The 21,167-nt window shown below is 34.6% G+C and overlaps 1 protein-coding gene across 2 annotated transcripts in view; it reads left to right on the top strand.

Annotated features, from left to right (window-relative positions):
- The window catches only part of Dach1 (dachshund family transcription factor 1), a 382,982-nt gene that overhangs the window by 41,558 nt on the left and 320,257 nt on the right, over nt 1-21,167 (top strand). The window lies entirely within an intron of this gene.

Below are 21,167 nucleotides of genomic sequence, written 5' to 3'. Positions count from 1 at the left end.
GAACTCAGAAATCCGCCTGCCTCTGCCTCCCGAGTGCTGGGATTAAAGGCATGTGCCACCACGCCCGGCCTTATTTTATTTTTCTTACAAATTCTGTACTAGTCAGCATACAAGAAATTATAAAAAGGCAAGTGACCACTTTTGTTGTCATACTTTTCTATATTTTAAAATATATTCTCAAAGATAAAGTCACCAAAGATTTTTAAAATGCATGGAACCACGAAATATAGACCATGTAAATGCCTTGTTTCTTTTTTATGTTTAGTGTATTGTTTTCCAAAGTAGCATTTAATTTCTTTACAATTCCGTAGAACTTTTCTATTATGGGTAACAAGGTCATTAACTTTTTGTTTGTTCTGTTACCTTATCTTTGTCTAGTTTTCCTATGGCTATCACATAGGCCAGAGTAGCCTCTCACTCATTTACTTCAGCTGAGAGATGCTGACTCCTTTACATCTTAACCTTCTTTTGATTGTGGTGTCTACCGTGACAGGTTAATTTTAAATTCAGTCTTGATTGAGCATATGCCACCTTTTATATGCTTTGCATAACATAGAGTTGTACAAGAGCACCTCAAATTAGAAAAGTGAATCTTACTCAAGGAGTGTTTTGTTTTTACCCATTGAAATTTTCTGGAAGTGTGCAGGGCAAGCTGTATAGAAACTATCTGAGATTTACCAGAGTCCAAGAGCAAAGGCATGTCAGCAATGTGGTCTTCTTACACTTTGCCTTCATTTGAGAAATGTGTTACAGAAGAAGTGAACAATATAAAAATGTCACACTCCCATGCCCCAGTTTTTAAGTATATTGTAGCTGTTTATCTATATAGTATTCTCCACGGTGAATTGTAGAACTTTTGTGAAGTGAGTATGGCTATTCAGTACAAATTGAAAAGAAACACCTTTTCCCAAACTCTGTATTAGTTCCTTTAAGAGAACATTTTAATAATAGATAAGAAAAAAATCATTATTAAATTTAGAATGAGATCTTTATTAATGTGCTTGTGCTTTCCTGTGTTGCATATATTTCCTTAAATTTAAATGAGGAAAAGAAGACTCTGTTAGTCCATGTGGTTGGCAGCTACCAAGAGAAATAGTAGACAATTCCTCTTGCAAAGAGCTTTTGGGAGTCCTAATATTTCTGATGACTATACATAGGAGAAAAACTCAGTTCTATTCACTCAAATTGGATCCTGCTCTGCTCACCTCAATACATCAAAAGGAACGACAGCAAGTATGTCCAGGCCACAGGAGCATTCCAAGTAAAATTAACAGTTGAATATTGTATAGAAATAGAATATATAGAACTGAAGGGATTACAATTAAATTCACAGGCTTTTGGCATTTAATTCTATAAAGAGTCAGATTGTAGACGGAAACTGTACCATCTCCTTTTATCCCCTTCCTTTTCAAAGAAACACATGGCTATATCAAGTATCTTTGTAAACTGAATGGGGATGGAAACTGTTCAATAGTTGGATTAGAGACATAGAGAACACTAAGTTATTTTTCAATTCTTTTTTTTTTGCTTTCTTTTCAAGTTTTTATTAGATATTTTCTTCAGTTACATTTCAAATGCTATCCTGAAATTCCTTTATACCCTCCTCTGCCCTGCTCCCCTACCCACCCACTCCCACTTCTTGGCCCTGGTGTTCCCCTGTACTGGGGCATATAAAGTTTGTAAGACCAAGGGGCCTCTATTCCCAATGATGGCCCACTAGGCCATCTTCTGCTACATATGCAGCTAGAGACATGAGCTCAAGGGTTACTGGTTAGTTCATATTATTGTTCCACCTATAGGGTTGCAGACCCCTTCAGCTCCTTGGGTACTTTCTCTCGCTTATTTTTCAATTCTTGTACAGTTGAGAGAAACTGCATCACAGCACATAGGACGTTGGAGATGTGGATAAACTCTCTTGAATAGGGTCATCATTTCATCCTTAGACTGCGTGTCTGTAGAGACATCTACCTTGCCCACTTTTTAACCCCTTGGAGATGGGCCTATCTACTTCCACTGGGGTGGTTTGAACAGATTCAGATGTCAAGAACTACTGTCTCATTTTGCTTTATCTTAGGTCTTTAAAACCTGTTCTTGATGGATCATACATAGAAGGTCGCACTTTGAAAATTTTACTGGAGACTTGGTTGATGCTGTGACGAGTGTTCAAGAATTGAAGCTTAAAAGACCTTTTCTGAGCTGGGCGTGGTGGTACACTCTTCCAGCTCTCGGGAGGTAGAAGTAAAACTCAGATTTCTGAGTTCAAGGCCAGCCTGGCCTACAAAGTGAATTCCAGGACAGCCAGGGCTATACAGAGAAACCCTGTCTCAAAAAAATACAAAACAAACAAAACAAAACAAAACAAAACAAAACAAAACAAAAAAACAAAAAAAATCCAAGAAAACCTATCTTTACCATTATATTTGAGCAAAAGAGGAGTATCTATATAAATATTTTTACTTGTATGGAAAAAAAAGACCTTTTCTGTTCCCATATGCATCTCCCTTTTCTCTTTTGTGTTCCCACTTGTGTAATACTTGTAGGAAATTTAGGAAGCAAATTAAAATCCTACACTATCTACATGGAAAATATAGAGGAATAAAGATAGTGAGTTGATAATTTTAGGTTTTACTGTTGAGTATTTTTAGGTTGGACTTCTATTTGAAAACCACATATCTATGGGATAGATATGGAGTTCACTTGATAGAGTGCTTTCCCATCATGCATATGAATAAGCCAAGCATGATGTAATCTGAATATCCAGAAGGTAGAGACAGTAGAACTAAATATTCAAGGTTATCTTTGGCTATTTAGTGAATTTGAGGCCAGTTTCAAAATACACTGTTTGGAAAATTAATAACCATTTAATTTTTCCTTTATAAATTTTTGATTTTTTTTAGTTATCATATAATGCATAACCTGAAAAACTATATCACCATTTTTAGCTGGGTGCTGCCACTCTCTTGAATATAGAATAACTTCTCTCTGACTTACTGGCACTGTGGTCAGGGCCTGGGCTTCATAGAACCCTCTAGTACATTTTGCAGTAGGTCATTGCTATTGTTAGTCTTTTTCTTTCTTCCATGGGAATTCGTCTCCCTTATGGCTCTCTTGGATTTACCTTAGTCTTATTCTGTATAGATCAGTGAAGTAAACATGAGCTGTTTCTGTTCCACTCTAGCTATCTTCACCTATAACTCTTGTCTTTAGTACATTTGATCCAATTATGTTACAGTGTTCCTTTAGCATACCAATATCTGAAATGATCTTGTTTTGTCTGTCAGTTTTGTCTTCTGCTTAGTATGGTATTCTTTAAAACAGGGAACTGTGCTGTTTCCACTACTGGATACTCACTACTGAGGGCAGAACTTGACATTTTGTAAGGGATTCGTTAATGTGTTAAATGAGTTATGTAACAGAAGATGTATCCTTTCCAGTTTGCTCCTCTCTTATGAAGAATGAAGAGTGACGTTTGTACACTGTAATGATATTTCTGCATGTAGAAGAGTAAATGGGTACAGAAAGGTGAATGGCTTATCTCCTTTCTTATAGCTAGCAAAATATGTCATAATAGTTGTAAACTTGAGAAATAATTGGAGGTCCCCAGTTTCAAACCAGGATTAAATAAATTAAAAGGGGCTAGGGTCCTCTGGTACTTGCTAAGTTCCATGCTGGACATTTTCCATGTACATCCGATGAACAGATGAACTCTGCATCCTTATTGGTTATTGCTCCTAAGGGAGTAGAATTTAAACTGCTTTATTTGCCTCTCATGCCCCCCCCTCTCTCTCTCTGTGTGTGTGTGTGTGTGTGTGTGTGTGTGTGTGTGTGTGTGTGTGTGGTGATGGTTAGTGCAAGCTGCAGATCAGGAGAAGAAGCAATGTAGAATGTTTCCCTAAGTTTAATTTTTCTTCTTTCTTCTTGCTGCCTTAATGAGGAGACACTTCATTTTGCCCCCAAACCGCATAGTTTTTACAAGGAAATGTGCTCGTGTAAATCTTGTCTCTGTTCTTTCAGGCTCTGGGAACTGTCCTACCTCTGTGCTCTGGTGGCCTTCCAGACCTGACACACCTTGGGTGCCACCATATTTGTTTTCCTCATCTTTGATGGCATTTTCAAAACTGGTCTCTGTATCACCCAGCTCCTCCAGATGTCAGCATTTGAGAAGGTTATAGTCTACACCTGGCCATTGGTCTATTTTGGAAACAAGAATGGGGACATGGAATGAAAACATGTGTAGATTAAATGATATAAGATAGTATCAGGGTTAAAACAAGCTTAGCCAGGTGTGGGGATGCAGGCCTGTAATGCTAAGTATTCAACTGAATCTGAAGCAAGAGGGCTCTAAGTTTAAGGCTAGTCTTGTCTTTATAGTGAGTTCCTGATCAGCATAGATTTTTGGTCTCAATACAGAACAGAAACAATGATGATAATGATGATGATGATGATGATGATGATGATTGATGATGATAAAAATAAAACTACAAAGAATCCCAAACCAAAAGAAAAAGTAAGAAAACTATAAGCTTTATTGTTGTGCGTTTTTGATTTCTATCACTGTGATAAACAGCATGACCCAAAGCAGCTTAGGTAGGAAAGGATTTGTTTCACCCTGGAGCTTACAGTTCACCATTTAAGGAAGTCAAAGTTGGTACTCGAGGTAGGAATATGGAACTGATGCAGAAGCCATGATTGAACGCTGCTTATTAGATGGCTTTTCGTGGTTTGCATAAATTCTTTTTTTTTTTAAAGATTTATTTATTTATTATATGTAAGTACACTGTAGCTGTCTTCAGACACTCCAGAAGAGGGCGCCAGANCTCGTTACGGATGGTTGTGAGCCACCATGTGGTTGCTGGGATTTGAACTCTGGACATTTGGAAGAGCAGTCGGGTGCTCTTACCCACTGAGCCATCTCACCAGCCCGCATAAATCCTTACACTGACCCAGACCACCTTCCCACTGGTAGCACTACACACAGTGAGGTAGAACTTCCCATATCATTGATTAATCGGGGAAATGCCCCACAGGATATCTCTCAGCCAAAATTTCTTCTCAGATCTATCTAGTTTTGTATCAGGTTGACAAAAAATCACCAGCACAATAAGGATTATAGCCCACTTTACCACCAGATATGTTTGACTTACATTGACATTTTATTTTTGATAACTGAAATTTTATTGGTGATTTTAGTTCCTAGTGATACATAACTGGAGCAGCTAGACCCATAAACAAGCTCATGGCCATGCAAGAGCAAAGAGGAGATAACCCAGTAGGGTGTAATAAGGTGAAATGATGATAGTTCAGGCGGCAGTCATAGCTATAAAGAATAACTTCTCAGCCCAGCCACAAGAAATGCAAATTCCTTACTGCTACCTGACGACATGTATTCAAACACCACGTTCCTTCCTGCCTCCTTTAACCCCACCTGCAGCAAAGCTGTAGACAACAAGAAGTTGATTTGAACTCATTTCCACCAAATTTATCCCTCTGCCCATAGCTTTAATCATGTGACTCTATAATATCTTTTGCTCAGCCAGCAATGATAATGCAACACTGGAACCATTTACCCCTGAGACTCTGTCAGGCCCCCCTGCACTTACCTTTCTGTTAGCAATATTTTATTATTGCATTAAATGTCTCCAAATCTTTTAATTCCTTGCGGACTTTGGTGGCCACTTTAGTACAGACTCAGATAGGCGTGGCATGGTACACAGGTGCCCTTTACCTTTTCTTCCCCTTAAAGAGAGATTAAATTTAATTATATTTAATTCCATAACCATCCAAATATAATTTCAACACAGTGTCAACACAAAACTATCAAAGGGGAAACTTTATGTTTGGTTCTCATAGGAATTTTTTTTTTAACAGTTCTCACTTTAGAATAGGCCATCCTGCCATTTCAATGATGCACATTGCAAAATTGTACAGATTGCCTTGGGGTAACATGTGGAGTATTGTTCATGAAGACTTTGTTCCTTCACCAGAGTCATAGCATCTACAAGAGTGCCTGTCCTTCTCTAAGAAGGCAGTCAGCATTGAGTCATCCACATCCAGTGCCCACCTAGCCCTATATTTAGACTTCTCTCTGTGTGAGAGTCTTAGAAATGGCAAGGTGTCAGTTGTCCTAGAGTGTATTGCACACTATCTGCATCTTTTGATGGATTACACAGCTAGTCCATGGCTCTGAAGTTTTGCAATTTCCCTCCTCTGGGCTATGGTCTGTGTTACCTGAAGAATAAAACGGTTGGATGCATGGAATAATTCCATGTCCAGTTCTAATATTAGATTTTTCTTTTCTATCCATCCTTATTTCCTTATATTTTCTCTAAAAACCTAGAATAAAAATGTCAGATGCTCCTGTGCCTTATAATAGCCTCTTCTGATCTCTGTCATTTTGCTAAAGACAACCCTGATTACATCCATGAGTTGACTACCTTCATTTATTAATAAACACGCACATAGTTTTACTGAAACATTTCCTCTAATTTCTTGGTCCTCTTCTAACTTTAACTAATTTTAAAGCAATCTTAGATTTGATCAATGGGGGTTTGTTTTGAGAACGGATAGAAATGTTAAGCTTCCCTGAGTGGTTCATAATTCAATTATATATTATCCGTGATACAGTGAACTTTGTTCATGTCCCACATTGAGTTTTATTTACTTGAGAAAATGTCAATCCTTTCCCTTGAAGATGAACCCCCAAAATGTCCCTGAACTCAGTGTTCCAAATGGCATTCGGGATTTCTTTTCAGTAAATCTACTACTCCCCAGTACGATTCTCAGATATTTTAAATTATGATATTCCTCAGTCTTTTATGAATGGATATAAACCTGATTATCAACTCTTTTGAAAATGTGGTATTTCTCAAACTGTGTCTGCAAGTGAAGGGAAGTGTGCTTCACCAGTTCACTAAATTAGGAAACAGTGTCATTGTAGGCAGTGGTAATGCCAAGTAACCCTGGGCATTGAAGCCTGGGTCTCATTCAGCTTCTTCCCATGGTTTTTTATTGCCACATGAATACTCCCAAACCCACACCTAGAAAACAGTCTGTGGATGCTGTTACTTGGACAGTCTTGCTCCAAGGAATATTTGGACATTAGCATAAAGGTTGCACATGTTATACAAAGTGTAATTAAAGAAGCTTTGATCCCCAAATGTCAACTAGCTTGCTAAGTGTCATAACAAAGTGTCAAGCATCTGGTATACAGTTAATTTGTAGTCATTAACTCCATATTGTTGATGTGACAGTTTGTTAGGGAAGCAAGCTTGACAGTTGCATTTTGTTCTTGATTGACATCCACAGACCTCCCCACCAGTTTAGTTTACATTCCTATTGGAATTTCCTCAGGTTGCATTTTTTTTTTTTTTTTTTTGCTGCTTAATTTCTCTCAACTTACCAGATGAAGTGGCAGTAAACTTTTAAAAACATGTTCTATAAGCATACAGAATTCCAGCATCTTTATCTAAGAGTCTAAATGTTCACTAATGTTAGAAATAAGAAAGACTTGTTGATCCTTCATTAGAAATCAAAGATTTGTTCAAGGGATGTTGATAACATATGCATTATCTTCATGCATAATGTTCACAAATGACATATTTATAATATGGCAATTGCTATGACAATTAATCTAGTCATCACTAATTTCTTGTACAGTTCCATTAATATTTCCACTTTTCAGAGGCTCAGAAAACAGATAACTGGATACTTCATCATATTCTTAATTGCATTGATTTAATTTAAAGAGTCCATTATAATCTAATTTAATTCCTTTAATGTTTTGAAATTTTAGTTGTATCGAATTATGTTCAACGTGGTTAATGCCAGGTTTTTACTCTTGTTATTAATATAATCTTATTTGAACAATGTTTTGTGAGTTATTTCAGAGCTCACTCTCACACATTCTCCCATTATACCAGCTATATGTATATTTTTCAGAGAATCACTTTAACAAATGATAAATATGTCTTTATAATAAGATAAAGAGTATATTAATTATTCAAAAACATGTTAATTTATTTTCTATTGTAGTACTAAACTAAGCAAAATGCTTAATTTAAAAGTCTGTAAAAGATATGGTCATACTTTACTTCATGTAATTTTTCTCTATTTACTTAGCTTTTCTGTTTGGAATAGCTTGGTGTTCTAGACAAAGATTATGAAATCACTAAAGGAAAAAATCAATTTATATTCAGTTGTTTATTTTATTTTATTTTATTTTATTTTATTTTATTTTATTTTATTTTATTTTTTGTTAACAGAGAAGGCCTCATTTGGTTGAGTGACCGTATTATTAAACCATTAATTTAATTACTTAAATCTATCTAACCCTTTGCCTGGCAATTATTTTTATACAAGTATAACAAGAAAATAGATGTCTTAACTGAGCTCTTCAGGTCAGAATTCAAGCATTCATTCTTCTCCTGCCTCAACCCAAACTGGCATCTTGTATTGGATGTATACTTTCCTCTATGTAAGATTTAATACATGTTTCATAAAAACAAGATCGCTGGATTAGATAATCTCATGCGTACTATAATTTTGAAGATTATAAATTATACATGATTCCAGACTACCATTGTGAAAAGGCCATCTATTTAAATATTGCTCGGATGTGTTTCTTGGGACATGTTGCTTGGCCTTTTGTGTGTTATCCTAATTGAATATTCTCATACATCACATTCCAGTCTGCATGCTCAATGACCTTGGGGGACAATGCTCAGATGGTATCATGCTGGTAATTACTTTTTTGTTTCAATATTTATCTGAGTGTGCCTGCATGTGTGTGGTAGTGGACACTTCTGTAGAGGTCAAAGGACTAATCTGAGGTGTTATTTTCAACCTTCTGCTCTGTTGACACAAGGTCTGTCTTGCGTTTCCTGCTCTGCTGCTACCTGGCCTATGAGTTTCTAAGTCTCCTGTCATTGCTTCTAAGCTTGTGGGAGTCTGCACTTTACATGTTCCAGTCATTTGACTTTTCTTATTTAGAAAGGATCTGGGGTTTGAACTTAGGTGGTAAGGATACTGCTTTTTATTAGTAGAGCCAAAGCTCAATAATTTGTATTGGAACTTTTTGCTTGCTATGGTTACTTTTCTTTCCCAGTTGTACTGTCTGTGAGCAGGAAAAGGAGTAATTTCTCCTTGTGAATGAAGAACAGAAAACTTCCTGATGGAGAGATGGGAAAGTATCTGCAAATGGAGGTGAGAGCGTGCACATTGGTATCAGAGGGCCATGAGGCTGATGCTTGAATTTGATTTTGAGGATGATAGGTCTGCATTGATCATTCGCCTGATCATAATATTTTGAACAATTAATTGAAGATGTCACGTCTTCTGTTTTTTTTTTTTTTTAATGTACAATATAGGTTTTGTGATATTTAAACATTGTAATGGTAGTTGGAAAATTATCTGACAGTGTAGTTGTATAAAGTGGTTATAACTACTAGGAGTGAACTTAGGGTGCTTTCAAATTTAGTTCACTCTACTCTCTATTAAAGAAATGTGATAACACTCATTGCTTAGATATGCCACGCGTGATAATAAAGCACAGTTTCTAGAATCATTGTGCTCTTGATATTATGAATGCATGAGTTCTATTATATTTATTTGAAAATTCTGAATACATGTCAATGATTGTACATAGCAGACAACATCTTAGAAGCCATGTATAGAAACAACTGTAACTTGAGCAGTGATAGGGTGGAAGATTAGACGTGAATTTTTACAAACTGCAAAGCAGGCTTGGAAGAACTAGTGGTTCAAGGCTATCTTCATTAACACATACTCAACATTTCAATGTAAAGAATAGAACCATCTCATAAATAACAATAGCAGTTTATGACCCAGCTTCTTAAATTGAGAGTGGCCTCATCACTCAGTGAAGGCTTATTAAGAAGTTGGCTGCAATAAAGTTTTTTGAATGTGCAATGATCAAAAGTCAATTCAAAATCAAAAGTGTAATGAATCTAAGAGATTTCTGCCAGTACTTGCTAGTGGTGAACTACATGACTGCATGCTGGTACAGCATTCAACACCACCAAATGCCTTCTAAAACTCCCTGGTTCAGACTAGAGACTATTACATGCTTTGAATTTTAGTCTTTTTATTATACATACAATTTCTCTCCCTTTAAAGAAACCCAGTGGTTAATTACACAAAACAAATAATTTTAATATTTTTTTCTATCACCATTCCTTAGAATGTAAGTATCAGAGTCGGGTATGTTTGGATTGTACTATGTTAGAGTGTTTAACTTTTAAGATTCTTGTTTAAGTTGCTGGTTTGAATTGTGTAAGAAATTGTCAATGAAATTTGAATTGAGATTAGGATAGTATTTCCAGCAATTTCTGAAATGGACCTATATACACTTCTGCCATTTTTATTACATATTTGTGCAAATCAGCATTCTCTTCATTGGTCATTATAAATTCAACATATTAAACTCTGTAAAGCATTGAAAGTGCTCTATGTTCTTTGATATCAGATTGTCAGCAAGACTTAATTCTTCATGCAAAAAACCCCCATCTCATTAGCACGCATGGTGAAATCTTTATTAAATGGTAAAGATATATGGACCGCCAACGATCATTTTGAAAGAATTTTTTATTTATTTTCAGTAAAATTCAGTTTATGCAATGTATTTGCACATATGCCTACTTTGTGGAATATAAAAAATTCTCAGAAAAAGGCTCACATGTGGTAAAACTTTAATAAGCTCTGGTTAGGTGGTGTTGATGTATGAACTGTAAAATCTAATCATGACAATGGGAATCAGCCTCTTCCCAATGTGGTGTCTTCCTTTACCTGGTACAATATTTGAACCTCTTCTTGCAAGGTAGAAGCCCAAGGAGACCTTAGTACAGATTTGAATTATATTACATGGATTATAGTACATGCTAAAGCCTTTTAAACACAAACTTCAAGGAACACTCACAAACTCACTTCATTTCAGAATATGTTGGCAACCTCTTTGTTGCCCAATGGTTGCCACAGAGATTTCTTCTACTACAGATTACACTACATGATTTTGGAATGATAGCAATATCTTTAACTAAAACCCCGAAGGATAAGTAAAATACACCGTTTTAAGAGTAAAATTTGGTAAACTAGAAGTTCAATAAAAATCTTGAATTCTACGGTTCTAAGACTTTTAAGGTATGCAAAACAATCAGCAATGAATGTGTAGTGTGGGAGAATGTATTATGATGGCCTACTCTGAAAGAAGAGAAGGGGAAAAGCAAAGATTTTTGGAATATTCAGTTTACATTGGATAAAAGGATAAATGATTTTCTTCTAATGTCCAGAGGAATGCATGCCAGCATCTCAGTTTCATGCTCATTAATTAATTAATTAATTAATTTTTATTCATCCCAGAGGTTTCCTCTTGGGAAGGGTCGGCTGGTGTTTCAGCTGAACCTTGGTACATTTCTCTTTGGCTCTCTTATTAATCTGATCATTTTGCTTTGTGCATATTAGAAAGCTAACTTGGCTCTTAAACTGCAAAATATGCTCAATGTGCACATTAAATTCTCCTGGCAAGAATCTTCCCTTAACTTATTTGTTTACAAGAATGCCAACAGCCTGCTGGGTAACATTGTAGATCCTTTCATTTTGCCATGGCAACATTTTAGGCCTTTATTTTTTTTTTCATTAGTAGGATCTATTCTTTTGATGACACCTTGGATTTTGTTGATTCTCTTGTGTACAGATTAAGAAACAACTCCATGCTTTCTGAAAGACCTAGAGAATATATTCTTTTCCTCTTTCGCTTTTTATTTGACAATATTCTGAATAACAGGCAGATTGGCAGTTCTGTTTAAAATTAAATCTATAATTTTCTTTAATGACATATAAATTTATAGCTTTCTGCCTGAAATTTAAACATGCATAAACTCTTGAAATTAGTCAATTGAAAAACATCAATAGATTGTAAATTAAGGCTAAAGTTTAAAAACTGGATACACACTCTATTTGTTGAAATTAGTATTAAGAACACAATCTCAAACAGCTGCAAGGAATTTAATTTAATATAATTTATAAGTCCATTTTTGATTTCGGATACCATAAAGAAAAATTCAAAGCATGAAGAGGGGTGAAAAATCTCTTTAGTTCATCTTTTTTTTTAATTTAAAAATGCTTAAGACTTACTTGTAATGAAATGAGCAGGGTTTTAAATTCTAGCAGCATATATGATAACTTCTAGTTTTCAAAATTTGTCATGTAAATAATAACATTTTGTTAATCTCATGTAAGTATTAATTACTACTTTTACTGTAGTTTGAAATGTCATACCATGGGTGCTTCTGTTACCTTCATGGCAATTATTTTCAGTTAAAATTGGTGGGCTAAAGAGCAAAAGTATAGTGTAAAAGGAAGAATGTAAATTCATAGAAATGAATCTATTTACTTTTCAGTCCTGGTGTGGTGGCACATGCTTTTGGTCCCAGCACTCCAGGTGGCAGATGCAGGAGGATCTCTGATTTCAAGACCAACCTGGTCTACAGAGTGTGTTTCAGGACAGCCAAGGCTATACAGAGAAACCGTGTTTGAAAAATGAAGAACTCATTTCCTTCTATGAGAGGTTCTCTATGTATTTTTGTTTTTAAGGTAGACACTATCTGACATGCCAAAGGATAAATTATCCAATGGTAAATTACTAGTAAACTAATGAGATATAGATAAAGACATAGATATAGATATAGATGATATAGATATAGATATACATAGACAGATAATGTAGGCTCTGAGAATGCTTCAGTTTCTATTAATGGATAAATTATAATGAATATTGAAATTACACTAATTTTAGGAAGTAGTTTGTTTCATAGAAACTTGTTTTGTATCAATCTATTATATATAACCACATGTGAAATTTTTCTAAGTTTCTTTGATGAAACGAAAGTTATCCATTTTATAGATTTACATAACTAGTTTAAAGTATCTTAATGTTTCCTTGTAGTATTTTTATTTGTATCTAAAGTACCAGTCTTTAGTCAAACATTTAGTGGTTATATATTTAATTAAAGAATATCAAAGAACCCATGATCAAAAGTTGTATATTTATTACATTAGATAGATTAACAAATTAGAAGAAAAATTATTTATTTATTAAATATAACCAGAAAACCTAACTAGGGATAGAATGTGTCTAATAGTATAGAAGAGATTGATTTTCTTCCTGTGAATGTTTATTAGCTATTCACAGGAAGTTATTAAAATGGGGGAGTGAGTAGATTTTCTCTTTATACTGATTTGTCCCATTGAGCAGAAGTACTGGTAATCTATCCTACCAAGGAAAACAGTCTTTGTAGATTATGGTATGTGGGGAATTAGCAACTAAGCAAAACACACAAATTAAGGAATCAAGGGAATCATAAAATGTATTGCATCATAAAATCTACTTCTGCTTTGAAACTGTAGTTTAATTTATAGTACTGTGTACTTTCTGGGGAACTCTATCATAGTTCATTTTGTTAAAAATAATGAAGTTGAAGCTATATGGGCTTTCAGACATCATTGTGACAAGGAGAGTAGAGCAATCAATTTATCTTTTCCTGTCCAGTTTTACAAGCAGATTCATAACATTCTCCCTATTGAGGATATAAAAGTTGTTGCAATCCTCAGTTTATCCCTATGTTTTTTATTACTTCTACTTTACTTAATAAATTCTTCAAGAATGAAGCACGCTCAGAAAACTCAGTGTTCAAATGACCATCTCACCCACAAATGCAGTTCTTTGTGTTGCAACTTACTGCTTCACTAAATTTAATTATTTTAATAAATTGCATATATTAGAAGTATCCTGTTGACTGTCTAGGGAGCAACTTGACTGCTAAAATTCTTCTTTTTTCAAACATAGGGATTAATTCTTTGTGATGTATTGTGAATATTAAAAATCATAAATATATAATCTAGATGGAAAATACTTGCAGCACTTCTTCATTCTGGAGTTCCATTGCCAGTGCTGCAAAACTTAACTAAGTGATGTAGTATGTGGTGTTGCCTTCATTCATCTCGTTGGGTGGTAGCTGTTGTTATATCAGCAAATATCGACAAGTGTTAACTTCTGCAAACTTGTAAAGTTGGCAAAACTTGCCTTTAACTCTAACTATATCAATACTTTTATGTATTATTTTCATTCATAGATTGTAGTTCAGTTTTCCGTCTCCATCTTCTACTCACACTCACAAACATACCATGTACACATTTAAAAGACTTAGCAGTCAAAAAATTAATTTTATGGGGTTGCTAAATGGGTAGATTCCTTTCCTTAATTTCTTTTAAAACTGGGGTTTTTACATTAGTTGATCTTCAGTTACAGGTTCTCTGTATACTTTCTTTCATCTCTGGTGGAGCTATAGGATGGTAAGCTTCTTTATTTTCACTAATGAAAACTCATAACATTAAAGTGTAACATATATTTCAAGTGAAGTTGTTAAATAGTACTATGTATTACGATGTCAGTATACTCTTGTTTCGAAGGAACAGAAAATATTGTTCTTGTTTGTTAGCAGCAAATGGCATTCATTTATTTTCTTAATATTCAGATATTTATTTATCTTTCTATTTATATCATATTTACCATTTCATCTATGATGAAATATTAGTATATTTCAAATTTAAACATGTGTATGTTCAACAATATCAAATTTTTTTAAAAAATTAATATGAAGGGAAATGCTTTATGACATATTTTCTGTTTGAGGTATTTTATGAAAAACTCATCAATTGAAAGATTTTATTAGTCATAAATCATTGCTGAGTATAGAAATGTTAGAACTTTATAAAAATGAAAACAATTATCCTTTCTAGTCTGTCTTATGAAAACACTTAAAGCTTATAAATGGTCTATGCTTGGAGTATTCTTCAGAATTACAAATACATCAAGAAATCTAATTTGTATGCATCGGCTCTCCTGCCTGTGTTTGTGCTGGCTTTAAGTAGCAGCATAGATTTTAATTGTGAGGTTTTAAGTTCTGCAATTAAAATTTACCCTTTTTACTAAGGGGGTTGAGTGATAGTTTTTTATTTAATTTAGACAGTTTAGACAAATTATATTTAAAAGAGCATAAAGATGCACACAGCATTTCCCAATTCAGAGAAGGTCAAAGTGTCTCAGTCACATTTTTTTGAAAGTTTTACCTTGAATAACTAATGATTCTTCCTACTGTATTGACTAAATCTTGCTGAAGCAGGATGTCAGACTGCTTACAAACATCAGGTCCTTTGAAATCAATGGCCAAAATGACCTTGAACACAATAGGGAACATGACAGTTTATATCTTATGATGTTATATTGAAATCACAATGAAAGATGCAGAAACAGATTACGTTAGTTGTGCCTCTAAAGATGCTTATATTTCCTTTCTGATTGCTTTTGTGTTTATAAAAATAATGAAAATTCTTGGCAAATTATGAGCAAATTTGTTTAGAACTTTGATCATAGCAAAAGCGTAGTAGAAATTCTGAAGACAGATGTTTAACTGGATCAAGAGAGAGCATAAAATAGATAATTCTGGTCAATAATGAAAGTGAGGTCATAGGAAACAACTTTATTGAATAACAGCAGAAACAGGATCTCTTTGAGACTTTAAAACAGAACACACTAAAGAGGTATTATAAATGTGAACTAGCATGGAAATAAATTTCTAAAAATATAACAGAAAGAATAGAACTTCAAAGAAGTAGGTCTATTAACACAAGCAATTTGACATCTACCTGACATAGACAGACTGCTGATTGTATCTGACGTCTGAGTTTTGGTTAGGAATTGATACCATTTATACAGCCATGCTTACTTAGATCAAGACATGTCTTCTGAGTCAAACTGCTAAGCAGGGGAGATGTGTTAATTGAATGTTGTTTTTGTTCAAAAGAAATTACTCAGAAAACATTACTTGATGTGGTTGATACTTGTGTCAGGGAAGCAATTCAAGGGACACCTGTGACCATAAAGGCTGGAGTTAGGTGAGTCTGTTCTAGCTTCGTTTCTTTAGGCAGGAACAGTAAGGTCGGACAAAGTCACTATGTCTGAGGAAAGCAGAGATTTCGACCAAAAAGAGATTTAAAATTGTTGTATGGAAGTAAAAGGTTGTTATGATGTATATAAATTTAAAAAATGCTTTTTATCTCTTAGCTTACAGTATATCATTTATCTAATATTGATATTATTATCAATGTCGTAGAGTTATCATCGCCAGTGGTCAGTTAGACCTTTCTGTCCAGGAATGTTTGTTAAAATGGAAATTTTAGCTGAAAAAAAACAAAAACGAACAAACAAATATTTTGTGGCCACGAGAGAATAAAATTTTTATCTCTCTCACACACAACTCTGTTGTCTGTATGAACTTGTAAAGATTTATGAAGTTTTCTGATAGTTAATGGCAAATAACAGCTGTTATTTTTACATATGCAGGCATCTCCCTCCTTTTTCTCTCTCTCCTTTGCAATCTGTGATAAATACTGGCAGAGCAATGTAGAATGGCAGGGGTGCTGCATGTGTGAAGGACCAGCAAACACGGGGCTTTATCATCTATTTTAGTCTCTCTGAAGCTGCAGTTTGGAACTATAAATATATTAGCAAGTACCTCCTGGCTTGTTCTCATGCTTTTGTTGTTATATATAAGTCTAGCATTGTAAGACAGTTGTGAAGTCAACATGAAGTGTAACCTGTGTTGATAGAATGGAATCATTTCTTGTTTCTTTTCTACAGAAAAGGAAGCTCCTTGGGTAAAATTTCTAAGTACCAGACGTTTCTATCTTACACCTTTCTTTCTATTCAGACCTGGCATCCACCCACCCGTGCTGTGGACTTGCCCTCTACTTCCTGTGTCTTTGGGAGCCCATGATGTTATCCTTACCACATTTCCTCTTTGAAAATAGAAACTCATCTCAGTTTATGATCCCTAGATTCATCATCAGCTGATGGAGGAAAGTAAGTCGTTCCAGTATGTGAATAAAAAAAAGTATGTGGCTTTGGAAGGATTCCATCATTTAGAAGCCCATTCGGATAAATCACTATCATCATGAAGATTTTATGTCTGAGAAGGATGATGATAATATGTTAAGACACAAGAGGAATATGTGGGAGCAGGTAGGCCAGGAGTGTGGTTCAATACCGCTGTGAGCTGATGTTCATCCTTGAGAAATATAATGAGGAAATTCTTTACAATCTGGTACACTGCTTAAATCATATGATTTTGTCAAAATGCCATTAGCAATTCTTAATATAATGCACATTTATTGGCCACATTTTTATAGTTAAGTGTTTTATTGAGAGGAATTACTAATGCTCACAAGACAAAAACCATCAAAATGGAGGAAAAAAAACATTTTTAATTATTTAAAATAAAGAAGAAATTGTAAGGCTATTTTTCTTACAAGCTGAGAGGATTCCATGGCAACTAAATGTTACTGTTTAGTCCCAGGTTATCTCTCACATCAATGCTTCACAGGAGAAGGTAAAAAAAAATTATCCAGTGTTGTGAGTCATCATGTCTCACAAATTCCACTCAAGTCTCTTCTAAATGCTGTTGACCTCTGTGACTAAAGTCCTGTTCAATTTAAAAAAAAAATCTTGTTTAAAATTTCTTGGAATAGTTTCATGATTGTAATTAATATATGATTTGAAAAATAGATCCCTTAGAAATTGTCCTAGATAATCCTATAATGAAAAAAAAAGTGATGAAAAAAAGAATATAAAACTTACTGAAAAATCAGGTTAACATTGCCATCACCTTTCTAATCTCAAGAACATTTAAGAATTACACACTTTGTTTCATTGTTAGAAGAGAAAATTCAGATTGTTGTCCCTCCTATAGGGGAATGCCAGGGCTAGGAAGTAGGAATGGGTGGGTTGGGGAGCAGGGCAGGGGGAGGGTATGGGGGCTTAGGAGCTTACGGGATAGCATTTGAAATGTAAATGAAGAAAATATCTAATAAAAATAAAATAAAAAAATAAAAATTAAAAAAAGAGAAAATTATCCCACTAGGAATGATCAAATTTCTATCTAGTTAAAGACAATTAAAAAAAGAAACAAACAAAAAAAACCACACACACACATTTTCAGAAAATCTAGTGGTAAGCCAGGGTAATTCAGTATATTTCTATTCTGTATTTCTGACATTTACAAGGATGGGAGACAAAGCAGAAATAAAACATTATGTGTTTTCCTCAAAAAACAAACCACAGCTGGTGGGTTTAATTTTATCTCTACCAGCCATGACAGCAGCCTTTTTAAAATATTGAATGTGTGGATTCAGGTTTCTATAAAACATTTGCCACATAAATTTCTTTAACCACTATTAATTATATATGAAGTATCAGAAGTGTCCTGGCCTAGTTGTGGTGGTTTTTCAGATAGCAAATGAGGAGTATTCTGCAGCCATTGAAACTATCTAGTGCTTGTGACATCTTGTCCTCCAAACAAAATGGTAGTCTTGAACACTCCCTTGTTCTGAGTCTCACTGCCCATTGGTGACTGTTGGACACAAATTCAAAGTGAGTTGTATTGACAATTGTGGGGCTCTGCAGCAGAACTTTCCCTGATGCGTGAAAGTCTGTTTACGTGGTTTGAGTCAATGGCCCTTCACTACATATGGCTACGAAGCACATGAAATGGAGCAAATATAATTAGGAAGCTACTAATCTAGCTGGCCATTCCTGGGTCATGGCCTGATGCTCCATCACAGAAAAAGAATGTCAGTGTTCTTAAGGTGACAAAATTAGCAAACAAAATAAAATTTCCTTGTGAATAGGGAAGATAGATTTTTATATGCTCATAGCTCACAAAACTGTAAGGCTTTAGATATATCAAAAATCTCAAACAATAAGGAGGATCAGAAGGAAGAGGAGAAACGCCATGTCTAGTTTGCAGTGGGAGACAAAGGATTATGGGAATAGGGATTCACACAACCATTCTTGGTACCTTAGCAGAGAGAACTTCTTTATAATGATATTCCAGATGCTGGGAAATACAAGCAAAGAAAGGGCTTTGGAGAGTTGAGGACACCTCAGGCAGTTGTTGTTGAAATTTAGTTAAAGTCAAGACAGGGGCCTTGAGCATTGGCTGGGACCTAAAGAGCAGAGGCCAAGAGTCTCAGGTAACATACAAGAATCTCTGAAGATGATGAAAGACAAAGTAGGAGAAAGTGAATTAGACTGAGGAAAAGGTAAGAGACAATGGTAATTAAGAAAGAGTTGGGCTTGGATCAAGAGTGTTATCTTCCCATTGCTCTTGTTACTCAAAATAGAATGCAGAAAAACAGATAGGAAAGTCAATCTGTTTCCCTGTACACCTGTGTCCTTCCTGGCTCAGTGCCTAATTACATTTTATAGTGATGAATTATGTAGAGCTTAGTCCTAAGCTTAGTCCTAACTGTCACAAAAATGCCCAAGTCTCTAACAGGCTTGGAGCTACCAAGGGTGGTTTTCAAGAAAGGTTATGTCAGACAGGATTTCAACGTTAGTTACATGGAACATGATTGGCTGACAAGGATGTATAGGAAATACAAATTTCTGTAAGTTGACTTAAGTTGTGTTAAACTGATTGTGTCTCTGTTAGTTGTCAGAAATTTAAACCCTTTCCCACAAAATCATTGTCTACTAGTGTTAATTTATTTTTATTGTTTACAATTAACTTTTGAATGAAAAGGTTAGATACAATATAAGGAGAAAACTTTAAGTGTAAAGGTGTGTGTGTGTGTGTGTGTGTGTGTGTGTGTGTGTGTGTTCCGGGTATTTTTTTTTCTCATGTATAGTGGCTATATGTTTTTAAACTGGAAATTTGAAACTTTACATGCACAGACAAGTGTCTGAACTTGGTGCTGTGTAAAAATTATCATTTAAACTATACCTCAGCTTAAAATTGTAGATCTAATTATAAACATTCAAACACAGAGGGTAGCTTTCAAATTCTTCAGTAACTAACTTTGTTAAACCAAACACATCTAAAATATGCATTTACATTTGTAAAACTTTGTCAAACTTTTAGAAGGTGTTTGTTAAGACCAGTTGGGTAATGAAATTGCTAAACAGGATGTGAAGCACCCACATGGGATCTTGCACATCTTCAGGGGATAAGAAACTGTAGACGGTTTCCACTTATCCATAAGCGTTTTCAGAGAGTAAATGGGCATTTCATTCCTATAAATATTCTTTGCTGATGTATACATATTTCTTGATGTATACATATTTAAAGAACATATTTTAGAATGTAAAAAGTAAACTCTAAATGTGTTCAGACACTGAAGTTAAAACCAAAGGTTATTATCAAAAATGGTTTTAATGTAACTAGAAAGATTTCAAACTTCCTATATCCTCAATATAAAACAATGGAGACAGAAGAATGTGTTTGGTTCATCTGTTTGGTGCAATGTATACAATTAGGCGTTATAAGTCTCTTAATGTGGTTGTTGTTGTTGTTTTTAACTGTGTTTAGAGATTTGAGCGCATCTCAGCAGACCTCTGAGGACTGTAGCAGATGTAGATACTGAGTCCATTTGTCCTTTACTGTGAAGACAATGCCATAGTTTTATATTCCTAGTTAATCTATTTTCATTGTTCCCCAAACTGTAACTCTCTTAGTCACTGGATCTTCTTAGTTTTACTTACTAGGATTCCCCTTTTAAGAATTTATGTATCTGTTATTTTCTATTAGCATAAATAATATCCTTTTCTTTCTTTTCTAGATGTGAGAGATGTGCATAACACATCACATTTTCTAGTTGCTGGCTACTTTTGCTAGCTTTCTACTTGAATGTTGAAAACATTTTATAACTCTCTCAGTAATTTAACTTCTCCATAACAGATTCAATATGCCATATTTATATTAGCATATGAGTTAATACTGATTCAGACTGTTATTTAGCACATAAAAAAGCCAAGGCATTGAATAGATCTATGAATCTAACTACTACTTGCTATTTAGATATGCACTGATATATTTTCGAAGTTATTTTTTTTCCTCTCATGTTGATAGGGTAAATTTAAATCCAACCTAGAATATAAGAAAAATTAAGTATGGTGAATATTTTTTCTTAAAAGCAGACAATCTGAAAGGATTAAAATGCTTTAATCAGACAGGGGGAAAAAAAGGCTTTGGCCACTTGATTAGGGCTGATTTCCACCATCTGCTTGTACTTACTAAGGATCTAGCCCTGACTGAACA

This window comes from Mus caroli, chromosome 14, assembly GCF_900094665.2.
Source record: "Mus caroli chromosome 14, CAROLI_EIJ_v1.1, whole genome shotgun sequence".
NCBI classification, from domain to species: domain Eukaryota; kingdom Metazoa; phylum Chordata; class Mammalia; order Rodentia; family Muridae; genus Mus; species Mus caroli.
This window is presented reverse-complemented; position numbering and strand designations above follow the sequence as displayed.